The sequence below is a fragment of the Hibiscus syriacus genome, unplaced genomic scaffold (assembly GCF_006381635.1).
Source record: "Hibiscus syriacus cultivar Baekdansim isolate YM2019G1 unplaced genomic scaffold, ASM638163v2 tig00006753_pilon, whole genome shotgun sequence".
Classification (NCBI taxonomy): domain Eukaryota; kingdom Viridiplantae; phylum Streptophyta; class Magnoliopsida; order Malvales; family Malvaceae; genus Hibiscus; species Hibiscus syriacus.
Window position 1 is genome coordinate 130,795 of NW_024062111.1, and position 27,219 is coordinate 158,013.

Genomic DNA, 27,219 nt, shown 5'->3' on the forward strand with positions numbered 1-27,219 from the left:
AGTTATGTCCCTGTTTGAAACATAGTTGACACATTTGTCTACAATCTTGTTTCACAACTACTTTCACATTGTTCTTGCCTTCTCTTCTTTTTCTGTCTCCCAGGAATTTTCTTCTCAATGGTGGTTTGAGATGACCCAGATTTGTCCTTCGCCAGAACTTATCACCAGGTAATGTAGGGAGGACACAACTATAAAGATTATTATTAACTTCTTTCTTGTAAAAATGAAATACATAATCCTCAATTGACTCATTTCTAAACAAAATGACACATATAGTATGAGGGTAAGATATACCAGTTAAATCCCATGCCTTACAGAAACATCTTCTTCTATTCATGTAACAACATAAGTATCTTCCCCCCACACTACTTCATACCCATCAAAACCATTCCAAGTAACATGACAGTAAGAACTCAACTCCTTATTGGCTTGAAGTTTTCCCATGATTTTAGGCCCAAACATTGATTTCCAAGACAGTTTTTTCCTGTTTTCCACAATCCTATTCATTACATAGTACCTAATGTACTCAAGCAAGGATATTATGGACATGAACCTTGATTGTAGAATAGCAGCATTAAAGGATTCAGCAAAATTATTATCAACTACATCACTATGAGAAGTTGTTTTTAAAAAAGCCCTACACCAGTGTACTGGGTCTTTTAGTAACAAATCCTCTAAAACTTTACTTTGCAACTCACCCAATCTCGATGCATGATGATAGAAATCACCTTCATTGGTGCTCTTGCAACAAGTCCAAAATAACTTATTTAACTCAATACCCTTGTGATTTTTTCCAAGAAGCATAGAAGTGTCTTGCACAAAAATGATGCTCCACAACTAGCAAAACTATGTTGATTTCTTTAGTTAAACTCTGTATTCAAATAATTAAATTATAGTTAGAGGTTAGATAATTTAGAAAATGTTAATGATTTATATAAGACAAAGTTTTGCATTATTTACCTTTTCATATCACTCATTATGGTGAACCTTGAACCATCACCTAAATGGAGATCAGACTTCAAGTTCTCCAAAAACCATTTCCATGACTGCCTTGACTTCATTTCTACAATAGCCCAAGCTATTAGATAAATATAGTCATTTGAATCTCTTCCAACAGCTGCTAGTAATTCTCCATTAAAATCACATTTCAAAAAGCAACCATCTAAGTTAATAATTGGCCTACAATAGTTTCTGAAGCCCTCTTTGGTTACACCAAAGAAGATATAAATCCTTCTGAACATCTTAGGGTGATTGGGACTAGCTCTTACAACCATTAGATCTACATTACAATTTGGGTGAGCTTACCTTAAAGCTACAACATAGTCAAACAAACCTGTCAAACTCATATGTAACCCTCCCATTAATCTAATACTTTGCCCACATCCTTGCTTTACTACATAAATTGATAGGGACATCCACATTTAACTCTTCTTTGGTTAAACGTTGCATCTCTTGCAAAGTTAACTTTTGTATGATCCACAATTTCTTTAAAAATTGTTTATATAACACCCCCAACCCGTATCTGACCCGAATACGAGTCCCAGATGTCACATCAACTTTACAAACCATTTTCTTATATCAAATGGAGAAATATTCAAACTCAATTTAAAACATAGTAAGTAATTTACATATAACTACTCAAAACATTTACAAAATTGTTTAGAGATTATACAATGTAATCCTTTAAATACATGCCAACATTATATATATATATATATATATATATATATATATATATATATACATTTACAACAAAAGACATACGGATAGCAATTCTTCTGATCTGATCTTCAATGAGGTTATATTGTCTCCACTACCTATCTTCTCTTTGTACTTCTTGGATCCTACGTGTGAAACACTCAAACGCTAAGTCATAGACTTAGTGAGACATGTAAATAAATAATAAAAACTATAACTACTTAGCAAATACATGTACATATCAGGCAATACAATACTTACATATACATATATATCATCATTAACATGCAAAACATTAATTATATTATTTTCATTAATTCCTTTTTATCATGTAAATATGTACTTATTATTTCTATACACATCATAAAATGAATAGATCATTTCACTATAAAACACACATAACATCAAGCCAAATTTATTTATTTGTTCACTTTAAAGCCCATGTATACTTCTGAGAACATAAGGTATGTGAGTACATAGAGGTTGTGCACATATGTTGTACCACAACTCGTATAATTTCCACTAGGGGCACTTAGAATTTGTCCCGAATGACCATTATGTCCCGAATAACCATTATGTCCCGAAGGACCACTCCTTAAGAACCATATACATAATACAATAGACCAAATAAGTGTATCGAAGTACAACATATATGTTCCACAGAATTACATATATGTCCCGAAGGACCACGTAGAACCCTCGACTCTTGGCATGCCAACTATACCCCTAGCTCTCATAACACATAACATAGACATTTTCATTATGTCATTTCACATATACATATAATCACGTGGTTCACTTACACGTAGCATATTTTCATATAATTCACTTTCACATATCTTATCACATATACTTATAATCTTTTTCATATCATGTCTCATGTAACCACATATGTCCTATCTCATATCATATATCTCTTTAGCTCATAACTTATGTCACATGTTCACATTTTCTTGTATTCATATAACTTAAATCACATATTCACATAGTTTAACACACATACATGCATTCACATATATCACAAACATAGATATGCACTTACATCTAGACATATGCATGGACTCATATATCTCTAAACATCATATCACTACATTCTTACATCTGGGTACTCGTATAATCTAATATCAAAATTAGACTCCTCGCAAGTCATAATTCCCTAACATAACTACACTTCATATCATGTACTCACCTTGGTTTCTTGCCAATATCAAGCTCTCGCTCTCTCTCTCTCGAATCTTACTCTGACAGCCTACCTGATACTTTCGATCGATATCTACACGAATACGAAATTTAATGAATGTCTAGATTTGAATTACTTGATACGATTCATATTAATGCAAACCAAATAAAACTCCAATTCCAACTTTCCAACTTAAGTAGTATCGGTACTACCCTTAGGGTACCGATACCTCTATGCTAGGGTACAGATACCCTACCCCGATATCGATACCAAAATTAGCTTCGATGTTCCCTGGTATCGATACCCTCCACATAGGTATCGATACCTCCTCCATATGGTATCGATACCTCCTCTATATGGTATCGATACTGTTAACACAAGTATCGATACCCCATGCATCATTTCCACATAAATTGCCTTGTAGTATCGGTACCCACTCAACAAGTACCGATACCACTTACCCAGAAAATGCTTCTTAGCCCAAAAATATCCAACAGTTTACCCCAAACTCTAATTATTTACCTCTCCTCATACCCTTAGACTTATCCATACATATATAAACCCTCTTTAAACACTATTACACTTCATTATCTTCAATATCTCATTATAACTCTTGAATCAAAGAATTTCATCAAACTTTTCATTTGTTCTAAATTCATTTCTACTACATCTAACTTCTTAATTAGACCCTTGACAAGTCAAATTCATCATTAGAACTTCAAACACCTCCTCATACTAACAATTCATTTCTTCACCCTTTTTACAATTTCCTTTCTAATTATCTCTTCTTGTTGATTTGATCTTAAATAAGCTTTCCCAAAGCTTATATAACACCCAAATAACAAAACCCAACTTAAAAATCCAATAATTAAACAACTAAAATTAAACAACTAAAATTAAACTCATCTTTGGAAGCTGGAGCAAAAGGGAAGAAGAAGAAGAAAACACGAAGAAATAAGCTTCTGGATATTTCTCTCAATCCCCACACGTTATCTCCCTAAATAAGGAGATAAAATATCCTTTAAGCTAAATTTACCATAATACCCTTTCAATCCTTCCATAATTACCATTTAATCCCATACCAGAATATTTCAATTTTAATCCCTAAACTTTTTAATTTTTCCTAAATTGATCACCAAATTCCAAAAACTCTCATTTTAGTCACTAACCCCGATTTTGGGATATTACAAATAATCTCCCCCCTTTTTAAGAAAAATCATCCTCAAATTTTCACTTCACGACGAGATGGAACAATCATTTATAATACTCAATAAATCTTGGTTTACCCTTACAATTAACCTTATACTCATACTATATACAAACTCAACATGGCTAATTCACTTGAAAACCATGCCCTATTAATCGATCTCTAATAGTTCATTACTTATCACCTCAAATTATTTTTCACTTCTCCTTCTAATTGTCACTAGCATATAACTATATCCATCTCAAATCTATTTAAACCAAAACTACTTTACCACATTATTGAAATTTACCTGCCATAATCTCTGGATCCTCGAAATCTTTATTTGCGTTCAAGTTATAAACTTGTACAATTGGATGCATATCCTGTTGAGTAGATGACTCATATTGATTTCTTCCACGACCTCCACCTCTATTTCTCTGAGATACCGTAACAGATTTCTCTCTCTGTACAGTCTCATCAGTCAAAAAAGGACAGTCTCGAATAAAATGTCCAATATTACCACATTTAAAATAGGCTTCTGAAATCACTCTACAAACTCCTGTATTATTCTTTACACAATATGAACATTGCTTGGATTGACTTATATTTGACCTTTTAGCTGTAGAAATAGTTGTTTCAAACATATCCTGAGTTGGAGAATCCAAATCTCCACTTTTATTTGATGGAGAAGAATTCGATGAATTACCAATTCTCTTATACTTCTGAACCTTCCTCTCTTTGAATCTCTCATTCTTAGCTCTTTCTAATGCTTTAGCTCAATTAATCACTTCTTGAAACGATGAAAAATTTAAGGTTATCGCCAACTCTTTTAGCTTCGGACGTAAACCCTCCACAAACCAATCACAAACATCATTTTTGGTCGGGATAAGCTCAACAGTGAAACGACTTAACTTATTAAACTCACAGTCATATTCATACACTGTATAATTCCCTTGCTTCAAATTCAGAAATTCTTGTTTCATCTGTCTGATAAATTGGTCACCAATATACTTACGCTTTAATTCATCCAGTAAGAATAACAATGTCACTTGATCACTTCTCAATCTCATGGTGACATTTGTCCACCAAATTCTAGCTTGACCGCGCAACAGGGAAACTATTTCATCTAATTTCTCCACTTCAGAGCAGTTGAGTCCCTCTAAAATTATCTTAACATCATTCAACCAAAGATTCGCGGAAACAGGATCTTCCTCAGCTTCACCCTTAAACTCGGGTGATCCTAAACCTTTCAATTCCTTAACTATATTCATTCAAGGATCTGAGGGAATAGGAGGTTGAAAACGCGACAAAATAACATTTAATGTCCCGAAGAACAACCTTTGATCTCGTACTGGTATTTCTGGAGGTGTTCGCTCTTCACCCTGCCTGGCTAGGGCAGGTGAATTACTACTACCTCCAGGTCCATCACTTATTCTTTCATTTCGAGAACTCTCATGATCAGACATCTAAGACATAACCATATAACTCTATTAGAAGATAGCATACTCTTGACTCTATCATATCAGAAACTTTCACTCTTTGTTGGCATGTATACATTTTAAAACACTTTTGACATTGGTTTAAGCCTAGAATCGACTAAACCTTAGCTCTGATACCATTAAATATAAAACCCCTAACCCGTATCCAACCCGAATACGAGTCTGAGATGTCACATCAACTTTACAAACCATTTTCTTATATAAAATAGAGAAATATTCAAACTCAATTTAAAACATAGTAAATAATTTACATATAACAACTCATAACGTTTACAAAACTGTTCAGGGCTTATATAATTTAATCCTTTAAATACATGCCAATATTATATATATATATATATACACATTTACAGCAAAAGATATACTGATAGCAATTCGTCTGATCTGATCTTCAATGAGGTTATGTTGTCTCCACTACCTATCTTCTCTTTGCACTTATTGGATCCTACGTGTTAAACACTCGCACGCTAAGTCATAGACTTAGTGAGACATGTAAATAAATAATGAAACTATAACTACTTAGCAAATGCATGTACATATCAGCCAACACAATGCTTACATATACACATATATCATCATTAACAAGCTAAACATTAATTATATTATTGTCATTAATTCCTTTTATCATGTAAATATGTACTTATTATTTATATACACATCATAAAACAAATAGATCATTTCACAATAAAACACACATAACATCAAGCCAAATATATTTATTTGTTCACTTTAAAGCCCATGTATACTTCTGAGAACATAAGGTATGTGAGTACATAGAGATTGTGCACATATGATGTCACACAGCTCGTATAATTCCCATTAGGGGCACTTAGAATTTCTCCCGAATGACCACTATTTCTTGAAGGACCACTATGTCCCGAAGGACCACTCCTTAAGAACCATATACATAATACAATGGACCAAATAATTGTACCGAAGTACCACATATATGTTCCATAGAATTACATATATGTCCCGAAGGACCACGTAGAATCATTAACTCTTGGCATGCCAACTATACCCTAGCTCTCACTACACATAACATGGGCATTTTCATTATGTCATTTCACATATGCATATAATCACGTAGTTCACTTACACGTAGAACATTTTCATATAATTCACTTTCACATATCTTATCACATATACTTATAATCTTTTTCATATCCTGTCTCATGTAACCACATATGTCCTATCTCATATCATATATCTCTTTAGCTCATAACTTATATCACATGTTCACATTTTCTTGTATTCATATAGCTTATATCATTTTACACATATTCATATAGTTTAACACGCATACATGTATTCACATATATCACAAACATGGAGATGCACTTACATCTAGACATATGCATGGACTTATATATCTCTAAACATCATATCACTACATGCTTACATCTGGGTACTCATATAATCTAATATCAGAATTAGACTCCTCGCAAGTCATAATTCCCTAACATAACTACACTTCATATTATGTACTCACCTTAGTTTCTTGTCAATATCAAGCTCTCGTTCTCTCTCTCGAATCTTACTCTGACAGCCTACCCGAACTTTGCTTTCTATCGATATCTACATGAATACAAAATTTAATTAATGTCGAGATTTGAATTACTTGATACGATTCAAATTAATGCAAACCAAATAAAACTCCAATTCCAACTTTCCAACTTATGTAGTATCGGTACTACCCTTAGGGTACTGATACCTCTATGCTAGGGTACCAATACCCTACCTCGATATCGATACCAAAATTAGCTTCGATGTTCCCTGGTATCGATACCCTCCACATAGGTGTCGATACCTCCTCACATGCATTAATTCCTCATAAATTGCCTTGTAGTATCAGTATCCACTTAACAGGTACTGATACCACTTACCCAGAAAATGCTTCTTAGCCCAAAAATTTCTAACACTTTACTCTAAACTCTAATTATTTACCTTTCCTCATACCCTTAGACTTATCTATGCATAAATAAACCCTCTTTAAACACTATTACACTTCATTATCTTCAATATCTCACTATAACTCTTGAATCAAAGAATTTCATCAAACTTTTCATGTGTTCTAAATTCATTTCTACTACTTCTAACTTCTTAATTAGACCATTGACAAGTCAAATTCATCATTAAAAATTCAAAAACCTCCTCATACTAACAATTCATTTCTTCACCCATTATACAATTTCCTTTCTAATTATCTCTTATTGTTGATTTGATCTTATATAAGCTTTCCCAAAGCTTATATAACACTTAAAGAACAAAATCCAACCTAAAAATCCAAGAATTAAAAAACTAAATTTAAACTCATCTTTGGGAGCTGGAGCAAACGGGAAGAATAAGAAGAAAGCAAGAAGAAATAATTTTCTGGATATTTCTCTCAATTCCCACGTGTTATCTCCCTAAATAAGGAGATAAAATATCCTTTAAGCTAAATTTACCTAATACCCTTTCAATCCTTCCATAATTACCATTTAATCCCATACCAGAATATTTCTCTTTCAATCCCTAAACTTTTCAATTTTTCCTAAATTGATCACCAAATTCCAAAAACTCTTATTTTAGTCACTAACCTCGATTTTTGGATGTTACAGTTTACCTATAAACTTGTAGTTTGCCTTTGAGTTTTTTAAGGTTATTGAAAAATCATGTTGACTTATTAGTTTTTTAACCTTAAGCTACTGTCAACAGAGGCATAAATCTCCCATTTACATCTTCACCCTTGCATTTTGCACTGACCTTGTCTCTTTCATTTCTCACTAACATATAATCAAACCTTTTTGACACAACATAATTAACTAAAGCATCTTTGAACTATCATGTGCTAGAAAAAATCAACCCAATAGCTAAATTAGGGATTGGAAAAGAAGGGTCATAAAATACCTTGTTACTTTTCTTGTAAACAACTTCTACATCTTCCTCACTTTCATAACTTCCAACATCTGATGAATTAATATAATTTGTGTCTTCTCCACTATCAGAATCCCTATATTCCTTATCATCCCTGTCACTCTTCACATTTGAGGCTTCATCAGTTGCAACATTTTCAAAAATGGGCTCCTCATGCACATCATCACTTGACAGTTTCTTACTATTTTGCTTCTTATAGAACTTAAGACATTTTCCCCTATTCCCCTAATTCCATCATCATCATATCCATAACCATTTATGTCTACAAAAATAAAACCTAAACCATCAGCAGCAGCAGAGCTATCACTCTCACTATCAGTCTTACCCTTATCACCCTCACCCTCATTGTTAAACTTCTCAGCCTCACCATCAGCACCCTCACCCTCAGTTTTAGACTTCTCAGCCTCACCCTGAGATGTTGGGACCGTCGGCGCACCCCGCAGCGGAAACAAAACTTGACTGTCTCATCAACGATCCAAGTATGGAAAAACTGAAATCGAGAGGAAATGATATGAATACTTACAATGGGTTCCTTGAAAAATAGAAAAGGCAGCAGCGACTAATAGTGATCACGAACGGTTCAAATCGTAAGCCTCCACGAAAACACGTCTCGGCCTCTACTTAGATCACCCGATTGAAAGAAAAATTTTCTTTTCCCAAAAACAGTTTTGAGAAAAACAACTGAAGAAGAAGTGGTTGCTAGACCTTACCTCACATTAAATATATCAGTTACCCTAACCTCTTAGGGATTTTAAGTTATTTCGAATTAATAAAAATCTTATTTAATTAATTTAAATTAAATATCCATTAAAGACTTATAATCTGAATTATAATATTTAACGTTTATTTAAAATCTTATTTAATTATTTTGAATTAAATATCGATTAAAATAGTAGTAATCAAAATTACATTATTTTAATGTTTACTTATTATATTCGGGATAATTAAAATCTTATGTATATCAAATATACATATATTAACTCCAGATATATTTTAGTAACATACAATAAATTGTATATCTTTACACATTTCAATCCTAGGGTGTGACCCTGTAGGTTCTTGTAACGTTAGTAGTAATTATTAGAAAATTTCTAGTATTACATACAATAAGTGACATCTAGCATTATATCATTGTCACCTATGTTACAAGAAATAATGATTCGACATATTATCTTCGTGATTAACTCTTTTATGTATTACATCCTTTTTTCCTTTATATCTAGAATAGGCACAAGTCTTGGAATAGTCACACTTGTATAGCCCATCTATTGTTTCTTGATATCTAGAGTAGACTATAATTAACGAATAATTTGTGATATCTCGTATCAACTTATTTGAGCATGGCCATGCACTTCTAGTCTCACTCAATCAAGTGGCCTGTGATATATTTCCTATTATGTATGAAGGACAAATCCTATCTTAATCATATGCACCCACCACATATATCAAGATATATTCAATAACAGTCTTAGTGCAACTAGTTACGGAGCATGTTTAATTATATAAAAACATACAACAATATATGTTGGGATAACATTGATCTCAAGTCTGAGGATCATACATATAGTCATCACCATGAGCAATGTTATTACCGTTACATAATAATCCAAGACATATGCTCATGGTGGGTCAATCCAATACATTGTTCTCTAAAAATATAATCATGTATCAATTCTGACATCTATATATCAATGACAACTCGTTGTCATCAATCAATAACATGTTAGTCTTAAGCGTATTATTATTGTCCATGCCCATAATAATACTTGACTATGGATCTTTTAATTATAATAATATTATTATATGAACTTTATTATGTTTCAGTTTATTTTAAACACGAACATATAATTGAAAATAATAGTGGCAATGCCTTCATTCAATAAAATCGGTAAACAAATGTATTATTACAATCATCGTATGATTGGTCTTTGGGCATACTCTTACACCCTCAGTCTCACTTTTCAACTTCTCAACCTCTGTCTCAAGCTCAGTCTGAGATTCTACCTCAAACTTTGCTTCACTTATATTTTTGTTTTCATTCGACATGTAGACCCCACCATCATTTGTTGTCTCACCTACACTGTTGTTAAGTCCATCAGTATTATGATGTGTACCACCAATATGTGACTCAGACAACATCTCAATGGGTAGACTTGATTGGTCTTCATCAACATATTCTGGGATATCCACTTCATGATCAATATACACATGCAGTACCCCTTTTATACTACGTAAAATCATAGTCCTAAAATATGCATCATCATAACAAACTATAGGCCCATCCTTTAAAGTTTCTCCTGGTACCAAATAGCTAAACCACTTTACTCCTCTATAACCAGCCTTATGTACCAAGTCAATTAACTGAAAATAACTTAATAAATCCCTCTCAATTTCCCACTCAACCTCATCTCCACAAACATATTCCAAATCTCGGTTCTTAACAAACTTGCCACCCATGTGCATAACAATTATTGTTCTGTCTACACTCATTTTTCAATTGAAGCCTAACATATACAAGAACAAATTTAACTCAACATTATATTCAAATTTTTAAGCATTTCTATTGTAAAGATGAAAAATGCATAAAATAAACAAAAACGTTGCATCTCTTTGAAAATAATCTCAATAATTCACACTTTCCCCAAATCTCCACTAAATTCAAATCTCTAAAAGCAACAGTAGTCACTCTCTAAAATAAATCAAACATACAAAATAAATTATAAAAAATTATCCCAATTTATAACCGTTTTAAAAATAATAACACCCAAGAACCTCAAACCCCTATTCAAAATCGAATAACAAAGAACATTTCCCCCAAAAAATCGAATGCATTATTATTATTTAGATAAGGGTACTTACCTCAAATCAGATGCGAATACGAAGAAGATTAAACCCTTTTTTTTAGATTTTAAAATTTCCTTAAAATCGATTAACACCCAAACCTTGTTCTCGTGTACAAACCCTAACCTTGATTGTTTAAAACCTCAGTAAAGTCAAAGTTGAAGTGGGTATTCGCGTAGAAACATAAGTATGCACACTTCTCTCAGATGTACAACCTTCTTCTTCGATGAACAAAGGTGCAAAAATGAAACTGGTTTAATCCACGTGGGAATGAGGCAGTTTAAAATCAAATGGGGTTTCTTTTGACAGTCTAATCCACATGGAAAATAGGAGCCAAATGGGTTAAAAAATTCAAAAAAATTGTTTAAAAATTATTTTTTTATTCACCACGTGTCCGATTTTTATGGGTCAGGGGGTTCCATGTCATCTTCCGTGACAGAAATGGGTATACCCGTTAACGACAGAAAACATTATGTAGTTAATCGAGAATTTTTAAACTTTATGTATGAAACTAATAATCCGGTATAGTTTATGTATGAATGAGGTAATTAACCCTAAGTATATAAATATATATTTTATTTTTTAATAATCAAATAAGTGAACAGTTGAGAGATCAAAATTAAACAGATCGATAATATAAGAGATTAAAATTAATATTTTTTTAATCAGTTACCAAGATCGAACGAACCGAAAACATAAGAAATTACCATGGTAGTTTATCCGCAATTTTTTGATGATTTTAAAGTTTAATTAAATATAAATTAATTTTTTTTAAAATTCAAGGATTTTTCATTCGCTTATTTTATTGATAATTGTATAATATTTTTGAAAAGAAAAATCTATATATAAAAAAATGGGCCTCTAAATTTCAATGGTTGGTTGGGTTAGGCGATCCTTTGGAGTGAAACCGCGCAAAACGTACCACTCAAGTACAATTCAGTTGTTTTCACGCGCGGGACAAAATGAGTGAGATGAGAAAACAAATAAAAAAAAAGGTGGAATTTAAGAATTATTGACTGAGATTTGGATCTGAGCTTGCAGCCTTCAGCCTTGCTCAAGGCGGCAAAAGAACACAATCATTTTCTTAAAAGCCTTAAACTAAAAACAATCCCTAAACTATACTTATTTTTTGTTTTAAGCCCTTAAATTATTATATGTAATCATTTTAAATATTTAAACTATTTTTTGTCAAAATAAGTCCTTAAACTATGCCCCTAAATTATTTTTTTGGTCAAAACAACTATCTAATTTTATGTGACATGTCAACATCTCATTGGACAAAAAAGAATTTTCTAACTGAAAAAATAGTAAGACCTAAAGTAGTTACATATAATAGTTTAAGGACTTATTCTGACCAAAAATACTTTAGGGGCTTAAATAAAAAAAGGATTATAGTTTGAGGACTTTTTGAACAATTCCAAACTATGGGGAAATAGAAAGGAAATTTTACTCCTAATAGATAACGAACTTACAATCTAAGAGAGAAAAGGAATATCAACTGAGAATTTTTAACCACATATTATAGAGATTGTTAACGTTGAAAGATTTTTTTACATTAAGCCTTCTCAATATATATATATATATATATATAAACAAAGTTTTAAGTGCTTTCAAATCTATCTCTAAGCCACCATTTAATGTCCAACTGAAGTATAATTTCAAAATTAAATATGTTAGGTTTTTTGTCAACAATTTGCTAGAGTAGATAATTAAAAGTTCTCAATTGACATATTTCTTTTTCCTTAAATTGTGGGTTAAATACTCATTAAGAATAAAATTCTCATTCCACCCCTTAAATAGAAATTATTCCAAAAAAAACTATATCGAGTCCTTCAAATTATATATTAAATTTTCAAATTAGATATCAACTCCAGCAAAGAACAGTCTTTGAAGATCTCTTCTTGATTTTCTCTTTGGGTTTTGCTTTGTGAAAAAACATGTTCATCGTGGTTATTTTTTTTATAGTCCAGATCTACTAGGATTTAGACATCAATGTTGGCCCAGAAGCAAACAGAGGAAGCAATAGTCTCCTACATCAGCGAGGCCGAGCAGCATGTTGCAACCAGAGATGAATAAAAAGAATAAGAACAATCATTGTTTAACGTTAAGAACCTCTTCTGGCATGATAGCTCTGCTTGGGATGTCTGGTTCAGCTGCGCCTCCAATCAAGTAAACCCAATTTTCCTATTAACTTTAGCATCCTTGTTTTTTTCTCAATTGGGTGGCACAAGTGTTGTTGATACTGCCATATTCGTTCTCTGAACTGGGTATTGTAACATCCCAAACTATGGGTTAGTGATTAAATTATAAAATTTTATAATTTGGAGATTAAAGTGGAAAAGTTGAAAAGTTCAATGATTTATTTGAAAATGATATCTGAAGGGTTATTAGTAATTATTGAAAGATTCAAAGGGAAAATGGGTCATTGAACAAATAAAGGAATAAAATAATGATAGTGGGTATTTTATAAACCCATGTGAATCATAATTTGGGAAATTAAGTTTCCAGATTGCTCTTGCCTCTTCTCTATTCATCTTCTTCCTCTCCAACGTGAAACCCAAGCCAAGGTGAGTTTGATTTTTCTGGTTAATCTTTAAAATTCAAGAGTGGGTTTTGATCATTAGATGATAACTAAGCTTAAGGAAAGCTTAAGTTATCTTAAAATCAAAAGATAAAGGAGTTATGACAGATTAAAGAAAATGGGTTTTGAAGTGAAATTTTGAATAGGAAGATTTAAATGAATTTGGAGGATGATTTTGACTTGTCATCTATGAGAACAGGAAGTTAGAAGTGTTAGAATTAAGTTTGGATAACATGGAAAATTTGGTATGGTTATTGATTTCTATATGGAGAATAGAATTTTTAGATTTAAGATGAAAGAAATGGATATAAATTAGTTTAAGTATGTATATTTGAGTTAAGAATATGAAAGGGAATAAAACATGATGAATTTAAGTTGATATAGTGAATTTTCGTGCATGAATAGTGATTTTCTAGGCAGGTGCATCGATGCACTATGAGTGTGTACCGATGCACTAAGACAATTTTTGAATGTGCATCGATGCATTAAGGGGTGCATCGATGCATGGGAATTTCGAAGCTATTCTAAAGGAAAACTGAATTTTGGGTTTATTAAATTAGCTCAAGTTATTAGTATTGAATTATAAGTTTTAGGCTTCTGAAATTCATCTTGAAAATTATGTTCATGTAGATATTGAGCCTAAACAAGTTCTGGAATAATCAAAGGATTAGGATCGAATCAAAGCAAGGCTAAGATGAGTGCAATTTAATTTGTGCTTATGTTATAGAACGAACATTGGCTTGCGATGAGCAGTGACGAATTTACTATGGTAAGAAGTAAATTCTAAAATGTTATGTGATTTATATGTGTTAACAGGTTATAATATATGTTACATGATTTGCATAAGTATATGTTAGTGTGATAAATCATATGAAACAATATAAATAATCTATAAGATTATATAAGAATATGAAATATGTTATAGAAATTAAATGATGACATGTTTGTTCCTTGGTGTTGTGATATATATGTGTTATTTGATATGAATATGGTAAGTAAAATGGGTTAATGGGAGGATAAGAATAATAAGGATAATGAAATGACATGTATATGGGAATATATGTATATTCGATCCAAGTTATGTGAATATATGAGAATACATGCCTATGTGATGAGCTATGTGATGTATATACGAACATATGTGAACAAGATATGACATACGTACATGGACAAATGAGAAATGATATATGTTATATGATATGAACCTATGTGACTACGTGAGAAAGAATATATGTCTATGAGAAGGCATAATAACAAAGTATAAGCTATGTGACATATAAATATGAATCATATAGAAATGTTCTATGTGTAAGTGAACTATGTGATGATATTATATGTGATAAATATGAAAAATAATGCCCATGTTATGTTTCATGAGATCTAGAGGTATAATTGGCATGCCAAGAGTAGAGGGTCTACGCGGTCCTTCGGGATAAAATTCTACGTGGTCTTTCGGGACATATATGTATTCTTTGGAACATGTATGAGGTCTCTTGAGACACCTATTTGATCCTTGGTATATATATATGATTCTTAAGGAATTTCTATGTGGTCCTTAGGGACATATTATATGGCACTACGGTGCAATTCTACGTGGCACTTAGGTGCATTTCTATGCGGTCCTTTGGGACAAAGTCTATGTCGCACTTCGGTGCAATTTATATGAGTTGTGGTGACAGTATTTGTGCACAACCTCAGTGTACTCACATACCTTAAGTTCTCAACAGTGTACATGGGCTAATAAAGAGATTTAATAAGTATATTGAATATGATATGTATATGTGACTTGTTATATGGAATAGATCACAGGATTTTTGTAACGGTGTATTGCTTGGTTAATGCATGGTACGTTATGTATAAAATTGTTAATTATAAGGATTAATGATAATGGATATTAAATGTTAAACGTTAAACGTTAAACGTGTTGATCAGGATATATGTGCATGTGGGTATATATTACAAAAATAATATATGTTTTTATATGATATGATCGTAATAAATGTTCATGCAGTTGATATGAGTTATATGAGGTTAAGTGTATTTATTTATGAAATGTTTTACGGTTTCCATTATATGGTTATATGCCTCACTAAGTCTATGACTTAACGTGTGATTGTTTCACACGTAGGTTTCGAGAAGAGAAAGATTGATAAAAGATATACAAGACAGGTCAGTTTCTCCTTTCCAAAGATCAGATCAGAAAAGAAGTTAATAGTATGAATTTTGTAATAATTATAGTGGTTGGCATGTAATAAAGATTTGAATACGATATGCTCTAATTGGTTTGTAAAATCATATGAATGAGTTTTCTAATATTAAACGTATTTATGTAAATGTATAGTAATAAACGGTTAAATTTTTACGAGTTTTATGTGTGTTTACGAAAATCATTGTAGCACTGTTCATGGCACTGTTTATTACTGTTCACGGTATTGTTCATACCGTATTTTACTGTTCATAAATATGTTTTTATCTCAAAATTTTATACCAAACACAATTGACAAAATATGATCGCATTTTCTTAATATAAGTTCAAATATTTTGATATTTTGTAAGAATATGGTTTTAAAAAGGCAATGTGACATTTTGGACTCGTATTCTGGTTGGGGGTGTTGTATTTAATGGTATCAGAGCTACGGTTTAGTCAATTCTAAGCTAAAAACGAAGTCGAAAGTGTTTTAAAAAGTATACATGCCAACATAAAGTGAAAAATTTTCTGATCTGATAGTGTAAGGAGTATACTGTCTTGTAAATAGATTTAAATTATTATGGTATATTAGATGTATGATTCTTATCAAAAGTTATACTAGATGTAAGATTATAAGAGTTTCCAAAGTGAAGCACAAGGCAATAGACTGAAGGTAATAGCATTCACCTGCCCTGGCCAGGCAGGGAGAAGAGCGAAAAACCTCAGGGCGTGCCTGTACAAGATTAGAGAATGTTTCATGATGTTAAATGATATTATGATGTGTTTTTAATTTTCTACCTCTATAATTCATAGAATGAATGTATCAAAAAGAGTTGAGAACACATGAGTTCAAGGATGAATTTGAGAAATGTTTCATTGTTATGGAAATTTGATTAAATAATAGAAAGATAATGTTAGAAAGTTTTTATTTCTCCAAATTGGAGAAGTTAAATTGAGTAGTTTCGTTACTACGTGGGCAAGCTATAAGTATGGTGGACAAATGTCACCATGAGAATGTTAAAAGACTCAGTGATGTGGGTATTATTTGTAGAAGAATTCAAGAATAAGTACATGGGTGCCCAATTCATAAGACAAATGAAGCTAGAATATACGAGCATAAAGCAAGAGAATTACACATGCATGTGTATGAGTATAAGTTTAATAAGTTAAGCAGATTTATTGTTGAGTTGATTCTGATTAAGAAGGATACGAAGGATACATGTGATTGGTTGTTTAGGGCTTGCACTTAAAAAAATGTTATTGGTTTTGAAATTTTTCTCATTTCAAGAAATGGTTAATCGTGTAAAAGCTCTATAGAGAGCTCAGAATGAAAGGATTGGAGAAAAAAAATCTCAGATGATTAAGAGAATTAGTGCTTCATAGAGTTAAGCACCATCACTGAAAGGTAGAGATTCTAGTTTCTAACTTTAAACCATATATGAATTAGTTGTATTCTCCGCTAGAGAATCAAATTAGATGAGAGTCAGACAGACTAAAGCAGTAGGGTATGATATTGGAAGATTAAACGAGGAGTTAATTGATAATACGTCAGGGTTAAAGACAACCTTTGTGGATTGGGTTAAAAGCCCTGTTAGAAGTTATGTAAATTGAAGCAGAAAAAGTATTTTAAATGGATTAGATGAGTATTGAAATCTGGTGATTGTTGAAATAAGTGAAGAAAACATAACTATAAGAAGGATAAAGAATAAGGTTTTGTGCAAGTAAAGTTGACCATCAAAGTCATGAAAATGTGATAAGGAGTGATAATTAAGGATAAATATCTATGATATACAAGAGCATGTGAGTATGAGGGACATGATATGATTTAGTCATGTGTAAGAAAATGTTGATTATAAAAGGTAAATGGAATGGACGAATTCAAACCAAAGGAATCGTATTATGGATGAGTGAGAATGAAGGTTTGATAAGTGAAAGAATTAGATGATGAATTATTTTGACTGGAAAGAATACATATATGGATAGTTTGATGAAGGTTTATGTTTTGATTGAAAGAAATAAGTTGACTAATAAAGTAGTGCGATAGTGAATGTATTAAAGTTAAAGGATTTGTATGTTTGACGGAAACAAAGGATTGATAGAAAATTTAAAAGGGTAAAGAGGGATAAGTATAAATGACATGAAAAGAATGTAAAAGCATAGGGAAAAATATGAAAGAATTAAAGTAATGAAGTGAAGTTTATGATAGCACGAAAGATTTGTTAAAGAGGTGATATGTGAAAATGAATAATAGATCTATAGATAGTATTGTGTATAAGCAAGAGTGTGGATATGTTAAGGGGTTTGCATTATAGACGGAAAGAGTTAGCGATGACTAGCAAAATTATGTGATGGAAATGTATTGGAATCATAAGATATTATCAGGTTATGATAACCAAATGTGAAATGGATTTGAATACAATGTATATTTTAATTATGTAATGTGATGTACTGAAGGAGATAAGGATTTGAATGTTCAAGAGAATATAAAGAGTAATAGAAGAGTTTAAGAATGAGTATGTCGGTGAACAATTTATAAGATAAAGGAAGTTATAATGTTTGATTTTGAAACAGAGGGATAATATTGTATTTGAGTAAAAATATGAATTTTGAAAGTTGAGTGAGATATCGTTGAGGAAAATTTCAACAGAAAAGAAGGTATATGATCGGGTTAATAAGAGTTGTACCCCATATTAAAAGTTAAGGATTGTGTTCAGGAATTGAATGTGCAACCGAATAATGTTAGAAGATATCCACTATTCTAAAGTGGAGAATATAGATGAAGAAAATTAGAATGTTGAGTTTAAACAATGGAAATTACATGGTGCACGAGAATGAATATGGATTTGATAAGTTAAGTAAACTATTGTTGAGATAATTCTGATTGGAAATGGTGTCTATGATTAATTGATCAAAGTTTGTGTTCTAGATTGGACAGTTGCTATTGACTAATTATAATAGTAAAGGTGGTAGAGTTATAAGATTGGAAGAAAAGATAAAATGAATTAATCAAACATGATATGGATTTGAATATGGTTAGGTATTTGGATCATATAAATATAAAGAAGGTAATGAGAAAGGTATTTATATGTTTTAAAGGGGGCTTTGAGGAAGAAAAATACCAAGTAAAGGAGATTATAAAGAATGAGGTTCTATATAAGTGAATATGTTTATCAAAGTTACGAAGATGTGATGAAGATCAGTAATAGGAAAAGAGTATGTGAACATGAATGAAAAGATATGATCTATGTATAAGGAGATTTTGATTTTAAAAGAATAATGGAATAAGGAAATACAATGATAAAGTATAAAGGATCAGATGTGATAAAAGGTTATATGAAAGTTTACATGATAAGTTCGATATAGAAATATGATAAGTTTTAGAGGCAATCAAGAAAGGATGGAATAAAATTTGGTTATAGTTGCAAGGCAATTAAAAATTTATGAGGAATTTAACTGATTTATGATGTTAAGTAATGAGAATGGGGATTTCTGTTTATATAATGAGTGACATTATATGGATTTTAGAAGTTCAAAGGATAATGCATAATTGAAGAAGAGAAAATACAGACATGGATTGGGTTCTTTGAAAATTGAAGGCAAATCATTGAGTATAAATTGTGAAGGAGTAAAGTTGTGAAAGCAACATAAGAACATTAAAAGATATGTTCTTGTTGATATGTACAATGAAAATTAGAGGATGAATTTTCTTAAAAGGAGGGGAGATTTGTAACATCCCAAACTATGGGTTAGTGATTAAATTATAAAATTTTAGAATTTGGTGATTAAAGTGAAAAAGTTGAAAAGTTCAATGATTTATTTGAAAATGATATCTGAAGGGTTATTGGTAATTATTGAAAGAGTCAAAGGGCAAATGGGTCATTGAACAAATAAAGGAATAAAATAATGATAGTGGGTATTTTATAACCCACGTTAATCATAATTTGGGAAATTAAGTTTCCAGATTGCTCTTGCCTCTTCTCTATTCATCTTCTTCCTCTCCAACGTGAAACCCAAGCCAATGTGAGTTTGCTTTTTCTGGTTAATCTTTAAAATTCAAGAGTGGGTTTTGATCATTAGATGATAACTAAGCTTAAGGAAAGCTTAAGTTATCTTAAAATCAAAAAATAAAGGAGTTATGACAGATTAAAGAAAATGGGTTTTAAAGTGAAATTTTGAATAGGAAGATTTAAATGAATTTGGAGGATGAATTTGACTTGCCATCTATGAGAATAGGAAGTTAGAAGTGTTAGAATTAAGTTTGGATAACATGGAAAATTTGGTATGATTATTGATTTCTATATGGAGAATAGAATTTTGAGGTTTAAGATGAAATAAATGGCTATAAATTAGTTTAAGTATGTATATTTGAGTTAAGAATATGAAAGGGAATAAAACATGAAGAATTTAAGTTGATATAGTGAATTTTCGTGCATGAACAGTGATTTTCTAGGTAGGTGCATCGATGCACTATGAGTGTGTACCGATGCACTAAGACAATTTTTGAATGTGCATCGATGCATTAAGGGGTGCATCGATGCATGGGAATTTCGAAGCTATTCTATGTACCGATGTACCTATAGTGCATCGATACACCCCTAAAGGAAAACTAAATTTTGGGTTTATTAAATTAGCTCAAGTTATTAGTATTGAATTATAAGTTTTAGGCTTCTGAAATTCATCTCGAAAATTATGTTCATATAGATATTGAGCCTAAACAAGTTCTGGAATAATCAAAGGATTATGATCGAATCAAAGCAAGGCTAGGGTGAGTGCAATTTAATTTGTGCTTATGTTATAGAACGAACATTGGCTTGCGATGAGCCAGTGACAAATTTACTATGGTAAGAAATAAATTTTAAAATGCTATGTGATTTATGTGTTAACAGATTATAATATATGTTACATGATTTGCATAAGTATATGTTAGTGTGATAAGCCATATGAAACAATATAAATAATCTATAAGATTATATAAGAATATGAAATATGTTATAGAAATTACATGATGACATGTTTGTTCCTTGGTGTTGTGATATATATGTGTTATTTGATATGAATATGGTAAGTAAAATGGGTTAATGGGAGGATAAGAATAATAAGGATAATGAAATGACATGTATATGGGAATATATGTATATTCGATCCAAGTTATGTGAATATATGAGAATACATGCCTATGTGATGAGCTATGTGATGTATATACGAGCATATGTGAACAAGATATGACATACGTACATGGACAAATGAGAAATGATATATGTTATATGATATGAACCTATGTGACTACGTGAGAAAGAATATATGTCTATGAGAAGGCATAATAACAAAGTATAAGCTATGTGACATATAAATATGAATCATATAGAAATGTTCTACGTGTAAGTGAACTATGTGATGATATTATATGTGATAAATATGAAAAATAATGCCCATGTTATGTTTCATGAGATCTAGAGGTATAATTGGCATGCCAAGAGTAGAGGGTCTACGCGGTCCTTCGGGATAAAATTCTACGTGGTCTTTCGGGACATATATGTATTCTTTGGAACATGTATGAGGTCTCTTGAGACACCTATTTGATCCTTGGTATAAATATATGATTCTTAAGGAATTTCTATGTGGTCCTTAGGGACATATTATATGGCACTACGGTGTAAATCTACGTGGCACTTCGGTGCATTTCTACGCGGTCCTTTGGGACAAAGTCTACGTCGCACTTCGGTGCAATTTATACGAGCTGTGGTGACAGTATTTGTGCACAACCTCAGTGTACTCACATACCTTAAGTTCTCAACAGTGTACATGGGCTAATAAAGAGATTTAATAAGTATACTGAATATGATATGTATATGTGACTTCTTATATGGAATAGATCACAGGATTTATGTAACGGTGTATTGCTTGGTTAATGCATGGTACGTTATGTATAAGATTGTTAATTATAAGGATTAATGATAATGGATATTAAATGTTAAACGTGTTGATCAGGATATATGTGCATGTGGGTATATATTACAAAAATAATATATGTTTTTATATTATATGATCGTAATAAATGTTCATGCAGTTGATATGAGTTATATGAGGTTAAGTGTATTTATTTATGAAATGTTTTACGGTTTCCATTATATGGTTATATGTCTCACTAAGTCTATGACTTAACGTGTGATTGTTTCACACGTAGGTTTCGAGAAGAGAAAGATTGATAAAAGATATACAAGACAGTTCAGTTTCTCCTTTCCAAAGATCAGATCAGAAAAGAAGTTAATAGTATGTATTTTGTAATAATTATAGTGGTTGGCATGTAATAAAGATTTGAATACGATGTGCTCTAATTGGTTTGTAAAATCATATGAATGAGTTTTCTAATGTTAAACGTATTTATGTAAATGTATAGTAATGAACGGTTAAATTTTGACGAGTGTTATGTGTGTTTACGAAAATCACTGTAGCATTGTTCATGGTACTGTTCATATAGTATTTTACTGTTCATAAATACGTTTTTATCTCAAAATTTTATACCAAATACAATTGAACAATATATGATCGCATTTTCTTAATATACGTTCAAATATTTTGATATTTTGTAAGAATATGGTTTTAAAAAGGCAATGTGACATTTCAGACTCATATTCGGGTTGGGGGTGTTGCATTTAATGGTATCAGAGCTACGGTTTAGTCGATTCTAAGCTAAAAACGAAGTCGAAAGTGTTTTAAAAAGTATATATGCCAACATAAAGTGAAAAAATTTCTGATCTGATAGTGTAAGGAGTATATTGTCTTGTAAATAGAGTTAAATTATTATGGTATATTAGCTGTATGATTCTTATCAAAAGTTATACTAGATGTATGATCATTAGAGTTTCCAAAGTGAAGCACAAGGCAATAGACTGAAGGTAATAGCATTCACCTGCCCTGGCCAGGCAGGGAGAAGAGCGAAAAACCTCAGGGCTTGCCTGTACAAGATTAGAGAATGTTTCATGATGTTAAATGATATTATGATGTGTTTTTAATTTTCTACCTCTATAATTCATAGAATGAATGTATCAAAAAGAGTTGAGAACACCTGAGTTCAAGGATGAATTTGAGAAATGTTCCATTGTTATGGAAATTTGATTAAATAATAGAAAGATAATGTTAGAAAGTTTTTATTTCTCCAAATTGGAGAAGTTAAATTGAGTAGTTTTGTTACTACGTGGGCAAGCTATAAGTATGGTGGACAAATGTCACCATGAGAATATTAAAAGACTCAGTGATGTGGGTATTATTTGTAGAAGTATTCAAGAATAAGTACATGGGTGCCCAATTCATAAGACAAATGAAGCTAGAATATATGAGCATGAAGCAAGGGAATTGCACATACATGTGTATGAGTATATGTTTAATAAGTTAAGTAGATTTATTGTTGAGTTGATTCTGATTAATAAGGATACAAAGGATACATGTGATTGGTTGTTTAGGGCTTGCACTTAAAAAAATGTTATTGGTTTTGAAATTTTTCTCATTTCAAGAAATGGTTAATCGTGTAAAATTTCTATAGAGAGCTCAGAATGAAAGGATTGGAGAACAAAAATCTCAGATGATTAAGAGAATTAGTGCTTTATAGAGTTAAGAACCATCACTGAAAGGTAGAGATTTTGGTTTCCAACTTTAAACCATATATGAATTAGTTGTATTCTCCGCTAGAGAATCAAATCAGATGAGAGTCAGACAGGCTAAAGCAGTAGGGTCTGATATTGGAAGATTAAACAAGGAGTTAATTGATAATACGTCAGGGTTAAAGACAACATTTGTTAATTGGGTTCAAAACCCTGTTAGAAGTTATGTAAATTGAAACAGAAAAAGTATTTTAAATGGATTAGATGAGTATTGAAATCTGGTGATTGTTGAAATAAGTGAAGAAAACATAAGTATAAGAAGGATAAAGAATAAGGTTTTGTGCAAGTAAAGTTGACTATCAAAGTCATGAAAATGTGATAAGGATTGATAATTAAGGCAATGTATGAACAATATATTATCGCATTTTCTTAATATAAGTTCAAATATTTTGATATTTTGTAAGAATATGGTTTTAAAAAGGCAATGTGACATTTCGGACTCGTATTCGGGATGGGGGTGTTACAGGTATGTTGTCTGGGATTCTGCTCCAAGTTTTCTATGGACTGATGGGTAGTTGGACTGCATATCTCATTAGTTTACTCTACATATAGTATAGAAGCAGGAATGAGAAAGAGAACCCATCACCTCCATTCACAACAATATTTGCAATAGGACTTGCCTTCAACTGCACTTTCCTCTTATTCGGATTTGTCAAGCAACTTATAGCTTGTGCAAGGTTTGCATCAAACTCAAAATTGGGATTTTAGGGTTGTTGTTCATAGTAAAAACACGATGGTAAAATAGTAAAAGAAAACTAACCCTTGTTTGATAACAGTAATATTTACTACATCAATGATAAATTGGACAAGAGGACTTGGACCTACATATTTGGAGCTTGCTGTGCAACTACAGTTTTCATACTCTCCTTGTTGGTAATGCTCAATCCCACATAGTATTGGAAACACTATTAGAAATGGGTATTTAAAGTTTAGATTTCCCACTTCTTTGTTGAGTGAAAAAGAACAAGGGGACTCTTGCGCACCGCCGCTGCCGCCGTCCGTCTCGATTGATGGAGTTATATGATTTAATTTCAGGAGTTACATGATATAATTTCATGAGTTATAACAGCTGAATAATGATGCAACGAACCTGGACTATTTCTGAATCAGGTTCATCTAGACGTTTCAACTGTTACAATGAAGGGTTTTAATCCTAATATTTTATGGACGATTTTAACCCTCTTTCTAGCCTATAAATAGAGAGTTGGATTATGCTTCTCAACTCATTCTCAACATTTAGAATTCACTCTCCAAGTGTTTTCTAAATATTTTCTCTGTGTGCTTTCCGATCAGAAGTGCAATACCACCAGCAGTCCACTCCGATTTCGGGTGTACGGAATTCGGAGCGATCGTGTTAACCTTGGGAGACGGTCCGCCTACTGCAGCGATTACACACATCGGGACAAATTCGTTTCTAAGGCAGTGATTTTACCACAACACAGTTTACAAATCTGTTCCTTTTTAAATTAATGTTTATCTTTCCTGTCAATGTTAACGGTGTAGTTTTGCAGTACATATTTCCAACACTCCTTTCACAACTACCGTATTTGGTCTTTTCTAGGCCTTGTGATGACCACTTATACGGCTTGGTACTTGGCTATTGCTGCCCTCGTTCACGGCCAGGTAAGAAACAAAAAGTTGAAATCCAAGGCATGACATTTTCCAAGGTTTTTGTTTGTTTGTTTGTTTGTGTGTCCTTACGTACGGTTAATTTTGTTGTTCTGATCAGGCTGAGGGGGTGACGCACAGTGGTCCAACAAAACTAGTGCTTTACTTCACCGGAGCCACCAACATTCTCTACACCTTTGGCGGACATGCTGTGACTGTGTAAGCCTTTTCTCTTCTTCAAAACTTGAGAAGAATAATTTTGAATCGAATTTCATTTTCTGGTTGAAAATAAATGGTTTAATTTTCAGGGAAATCATGCATGCAATGTGGAAGCCTCAAAAGTGTTGGCGACGCTTTACGTGTTTACCCTTACCCTTCCATCAGCGGCGGTCGTTTACTGTGCATTCGGGGACAAGCTCCTCAACCATTCCAATTCCTTCTCTCTCCTCCCAAAGACCGGCTTCCGTGATGCTGCCTTCATCTTAATGCTTATTCACCAGGTGTGTTTTTGTTCCCAAAGTCCATAATGATTTCTTACTAGTATGTCTTGTTCTGGTCCTAATTTGAACATTTGGTGAAATTGCAGTTCATAATGTTTGGGTTTGCTTGCACGCCACTCTACTTCGTGTGGGAGACGGTGATTGGGATGCACGACACAAAAAGCATATGCCTGAGGGCGTTGGCAAGGCTTCCGGTAGTGATTCTGATATGGTTCCTAGCCATCATCTTCCCATTCTTTGGGCCCATCAACTTTGCTGTTGATGCTCTTTTGGTTAGCTTCACCGTCTACATCATCCCTGCTTTAGCCCATATGCTCACCCATCGAAAGGCTTCGGCTCGACGGGTAAAAACTCTTAGATATCCATTTTCTCAACTCGAATGACTCATTTCCTTCACTTTTTTCGTACTCTTTGGTGAAAACAGAATGCAGCAGAGAAGCCTCCCTTCTTCATGCCAAGCTGGACTGCAATGTATGCATTCAACGCCTTCGTGGTGGTGTGGGTTCTAGTAGTGGGGTTCGGGTTCGGGGGATGGGCAAGCATGACCAACTTCATCCGACAAATCGACACTTTCGGCTTGTTTGCCAAGGGCTATCAATGCAAGCCTCCAACACCAGCACCAGCTGCTGCTATGCACCATTAACCTAAATTCAGGCCCTCCATTTCTCAAACAAAGGTTCCCATGTTCTGCTCCACAAGATTAATGTCATATATTGGGGGAGATAGTAATATCCCCCTCCTACATGTTTAGTGTGCTGGATTTCCCTTTTTTTTCCTAATATTTTTTTAGCCATCTCCCCTTTAAATTAGTTGATAATTAAAAAAAAAAAAACAGTGTGTTGGATTTGTGATATTGATTCCTTTGCTGCCTAAGCCTATCAATTAAATCATATAAATAGTAAATTTAAGTTTTTTTCTCTGTTTAAATTTTTTTATTAGTCTGCAATGATTATAGTACGATATATTTTCAAAAAATTCTTAATCATTTGTTAATAAATACTCAAACACTCGTATAAACATTAAATTCAAATTCAGAACATATAGAGATAATAATCATCCATAAACCACTGAGTTTAGCTTTCTCTCCTAAAAACTTTCATTTAATTAATATAGAGTGATTACAATGTGGTATCTGTTGTAAAAATTCTAAATCATTTTGACAAGAAATGTTTATACACTTATACAGACGTAGTGTTCAAACCCAAAATCTTAAACTATAATAGATCAATCATAAATCACTCGTTTCAGCTTTCTCTTTCCTAAAAACCTAAAATAATACTATACGTTTTCTGCAGTGGCAATTATTACAATTATAATGCTTCCAAATTGTAATGTATTTGGGTTTGATTTTTCATAGACTGCAT

The 27,219-nt window shown here is 32.3% G+C and overlaps 1 pseudogene; it reads left to right on the plus strand.

Moving 5' to 3' along the window:
- Window positions 1-13,273: 13,273 nt before the first annotated feature.
- Window positions 13,274-26,508, plus strand: LOC120201033 (annotated as a pseudogene).
- The last annotated feature ends 711 nt before the right edge of the window (window positions 26,509-27,219 follow it).